Genomic DNA, 4,994 nt, shown 5'->3' with positions numbered 1-4,994 from the left:
CAGATACTATAATAACAAGTTGATGAGTAAATTTTTGACAAAACATACTATATATTTAACATATGAGCAGAAACTGGCGAACAAAAGCTTATTTGATGTGGCAGTAGTCTATTTTACAGTAAAAACATTATAATCTATCCAAATCTAGTCAACGAAATGTTGTCTTTCATATTTCGTATGTAACATAGTAAACAACAGTGTGCATATGTGCCGTTCATTCATTCACACGCAGACACGCGATTCATATTTAAAGGGATACTTCAGGATTTAGCATTAAGCTTTGTATTAGTAGAAAACCTGTAGTATTTTCGAATGACCATGCTTTCCACCCTCATATCCCCCTGAGATGAGAGATTTATGTATTTTTTGTCTGGAAAAAATCCTCCGATGAGGCAAAAATCGTCATTTTGCGTCATCGGAGGATTTTTTGGCCAGAGGCTAAAGACTACAGCCAGTTGGAGGGGCTGTCCCGCATGTTTTCAGCCTGCCCATAGAGGGTGGGATCTCACTCACAGAATGTACACATAGTATCAGCTGTCTTTCTTTGGAAGCTAAGCTAGCAGGCTCTTGTTCTGTGGAGAAAGCTGAGTAGTAGGAGAAAGGTGAGTAAGTAGGGGTTACCATCCTCTTTTTCCCGTACATGTCCGGCCGTCGAGATCGTCCAAAATGTCCGGGATTCGGCTTTTGGTTTCTGCAGTCGCCATTCATTGTTTACATGCAAACCTTTTGTTTCAATCTAACTGAATTCATTCCGATCGGTGAATCTGAATGTAGTGTTTACATGAACGCTAAACAAGTGATCGGTTGATGTGCGTTTTAACATTGCTAAGAAAATTCCCGCTCCTCCGTGAGAGATACGAGACCGGCTCATCAGTAATCACGCCACCTGCCTCGCGTTGTTCTCCCGCGCCCCTCAGCCTCGTCCTGCTCGCCACAGTAAACATAATGAATGGCGACTGTAGAACGCAAAAGCCGAATCCAGGACATTTTGGGCGATCTCGAAATACCGGGCAAACTCGTCACGGAGTCTCACAAGTAGCATAGCCTTCTTGTTTTCAACTGCGCTCTCTAACCGGTAGGCGTGGCCTCCTAGAGAAGCGAAGCAAGTGCATTCTGGGAGTTGTTGTTGACACAATGTTGACACAATGTTTTGAGAAGAATGTGTGGATACTGTCCCATACAGAAATGTAATATATGTCAATATATGTAAATTACATATATAATGTTAGTGCCCATGTATGTCTGCTGCATATATGAGAATATATGCAAAATTTACATTTACATTTATCTGACGCTTTTATCCAAAGCGACTTACAATTGCTATATATGTCAGAGGTCGCACGCCTCTGGAGCAACTAGGGGTTAAGTGTCTTGCTCAGGGACACATTGGTGTCTCACAGTGGATTCGAACCCGGGTCTCTCACACCAAAGGCATGTGTCTTATCCATTGTGCCACCCCATTGTGAGCACATGATTTACTCACCCTCAAGTCATCCTAGGTGTATATGACATTCTGCTTTCAGACGAATACAATCAGAGTTCTATTAAAAAATGTCCTGGCTCTTCCAAGCTTTATAACGACAGTGAAATGCTGTTTCTTTTTTGAAGTCCATAAAAGTGCAAACGAAATCCCATTCAAAGTCTGCAAGGTTTTGCAGAAGTGAGGACACCTGTAGGCTTACAGTGGTGTTCTTGTTTTGCACAACTTGGCCAGTTTTCTTTGAAGTTACTTGTCCTTTCTTTGTTTTTGATCCACGTTCAGGATTGATGTCAAGAAAGCGTCTAAGGCAGAAAAAAACAACAATTAAATATTATTAACTGAGTGTATATATTTTGACAAAGAGAGACAGCACAAAAGCTGTCTAAAACTGAACAACATGAAAAAAAAAAATGCAATGTTGGATGTTGTGATCAATAACTGATATTTTTTCTGCCCTGGTAAAATGCATCAACTCAATGGGCCCTATCTTGCACCCAGCGCAAGTGACTTTGTACACCGATGCATGTATCATTCCTATTTTGCACCCGCGCAAAGCGGACTTTTCCCTCCACAGAAGCACGTCGGTTAACTAAGAAATACACTTGCGCTCCCGGGGGCGGTTCAGCGCAAAGAGGAGGCGTGTTCCGGCGCAAACGGTCCTTCTTGCTATTTTGCAGGTTTAGAAAACAATTGCGCCACTAACCAGGAAAAAATAGTTTAAAGTCAGTGGCGCGTTGCGCATGTTATTCATATGCTATTTTAAGGGCGCATGCTTGGCCATAATCAATGTAGCGTGTGCACAACGCGCACTTTGATTCTCTCATCTACACAGAAGCAGCAGTTTTCATTTTTGCAAATCATACATTATTACGATAGATAGATAGATAGATAGATAGATAGATAGATAGATAGATAGATAGATAGATAGATAAACAATTTATTATAAAAGCATACATCTAGCTTACACATTTACCCAAATTAACCGAAGTTAATTTGGGTGGGTTTCTCCATTTCAATGTAACTTCTCTCTTTTACGGCCGTGACGAGAGCGTTGCTCTCCTTGGCTGTGAACCGCTGCTGGCGCGCGCCTGGCAAATCCGCCGTTACAATAGCAATCCGCTATGGAAAAAGCGCATCTGCTCTTAAAGGGAATGTGAGATGACGCTCTGATTGGTTTATTTCACGTTACGCCCAAACCACACCTATGAATAATGAAGCTACTTCAGACCAACCCATTTTAGATTTGCGCCTGGCGCAAGAGTCATTTATCCCGCCGGGAAAATAGCAACAGCGCCGAGACCCGCCCACAAAGTTACTTGCGCTTTGCGCTTTGACACTTGCGTTTCAGATCGTTAAAATAGGGCCCAATGTGTCTGTTTACATGCACACTGTCAACTAACTAAATTTTTGGAAGTGGGGTTGCCAGATTTAAAGTTTTATTCTACAACTTTTGTCTACTCATCACCCAGCTCATTAACAATATCATCCCCTCATCCGGTGTCATCAGAGTATCAGTGGAAAGGCAGTCTTTAGACTCTCCATTTATATAGAGCACACACTGCCAGAATCCAGCCCAAACCTTTGTGACAGAAATAATTTAACTTAATTGCAAGCCTTGCAATGTTTATTGCATATATGACAACATGATTTACCAGACTAAAATGCATGTTTGCACCCAAACATTTAAATTCTGTCATTATTACTCACCCTCAAGACTTTTGTTCATCTTCGGGACACAAATGAAGATATTTTTGATGAAATCCGATAGTTTTGTCCTTCCATTGATAACAATATCATTGCAACTGTCAAAGCCCAAGTGGTAAGCCCAAAGTCAAATTTAAGGCTTTTTAAGACCTTTTTAAGACCCGAAGAAATCAAAATTAATACCATGCATTAGGGGTGTGCAATATTGACAAAATATGTCTCGATCGATATTTTCAACGTATTCTTGATAATAATTAGATAACATTTTACTGATTGTGTTTCTGTGCTTGGTGCCATGGCTTGTTTAGGCCTGTTGACAGCTGAATGACAAAGATATTCATATTTTTCATATTCTATGCAGTGGTCAGTTTACAGCAGTGACAGAAATTAACATTTTTTATTAAGGGGTAATATTTGCCACCTTAAATTGATTTCAAGGGGCATTTTCACCTATATATGGACATTTGTAGATGTTTCAACAAGATATCTTTCACATCTACTGCAGTCAGATTCACCCGTGTTCACGCTGAAGGAATCACTCACATGGCTGGGCACTTGTATGACACATCAAGGATATTAAGAGGCTAAAAGCAGGTTTAAACATTGCCCCATTGAAGTCAACAGGGTGCAAATTTTAAAAAGAGGATAACACGGTGTAGGCAACACCGATTTTTGTCGTTGTTCTCTGTATTGACAGCACTCCAAATTTACAAAAAAATGAGCTCAATGTTAAAATTGACCGGAGTTCTCCTTTAAGGTTGCACTAGTTACATGGATTATTTAAACAATGTTTTTACTAGCTTTCTGGGCCTTAAAAGTTGCAAAGACGTTGCTGTCTATGGGTGGTTCAGAAACCTCTCAGATTTCATCAAAAATATCTTAATTTGTGTTCTGAAGATGAACGAAGGTCTTACAGGTTTGGAACGACATGAGGGTGAGTAATTAATGACAGAATTTTCACTAATCCTTCAACTGAAAACAACTTGCACTGACATATCTTAAAATATATGACTGCCACTGTTTTATCTCAAGATGCACACCAGTAATGTTTTTTTTATTTTTTTATGATACATTATTATAAAAGCTGCTTAAATACCCTAATTTTATTAAGGCCTAGACCTGGCTTAAGCTAAGCCCTGTATGGAAACCAGGGCCATATTGTTCATACCAGTAGTCAACATAATAAATACTGTCAAGTCAAGGTTAGTGACACAATTCAGTCTAAAATATATTTTATATATATATATGAATGGCAAATATGCCAATGACTAACCTCTGAACAAACTCAAGGTGCTGCCTCTTCCTGGTATTGCAAGCTGAACTCATAGGAGGAGGCATACAGCGCTGCCAGGCCAGTGATGAAGTCAGGCTGTGATCCTTCACACACACCTTGACCTTCCAAACTTAAAGGGTTAGTTCACCCAAAAATGAAAATTCTGTCAGTAATTACTCACCCTCTTGTTGTTCCAATCATGTAAGACTTTCGTTCATCTTCGGATCACAAATTAAGATATTTTTGATGAAATCTGAGAGCTATCTCACTCCTCCATAGGCTTCCAGAGGGACCGAAACTCGCCGGCCCAGAAAGTCAGTGAAGAAAATGTTGAAATAGTCCAAGTGACTACAGTGGCTCTACATTAAGTTTATCATGCGACGACAATACTTTTTGTGCGGAAAAACAACAAAAATAACGACTTTATCCAACTTTTAGTGTTCCTCAATGTGGGCCTCTGACGAGAGTTCACGGGAGCGCCAGGACGCATGCGTGAGAACTGAGCTTACGGCGTTCTTCTTCTACTACTACTTGTTA

The 4,994-nt window shown here is 40.2% G+C and overlaps 1 long non-coding RNA gene across 1 annotated transcript; it reads right to left on the bottom strand.

Moving 5' to 3' along the window:
• Window positions 1–1,474: 1,474 nt before the first annotated feature.
• Window positions 1,475–4,585, bottom strand: LOC309486370. The gene is made up of 3 exons (XR_014201493.1): window positions 4,458–4,585; window positions 3,188–3,282; window positions 1,475–1,782 (listed from the first exon to the last, which is right to left on the bottom strand). It is a non-coding gene; the product is annotated as an uncharacterized lncRNA (long non-coding RNA).
• Window positions 4,586–4,994: the final 409 nt, after the last annotated feature.

The sequence above is a fragment of the Leuciscus leuciscus genome (assembly GCF_965113295.1).
Source record: "Leuciscus leuciscus genome assembly, chromosome: 2".
NCBI lineage: Eukaryota > Metazoa > Chordata > Actinopteri > Cypriniformes > Leuciscidae > Leuciscus > Leuciscus leuciscus.
The sequence above is the reverse complement of the archived record's forward strand: the minus strand, read 5'-3'. Positions and strand labels throughout refer to the sequence as shown.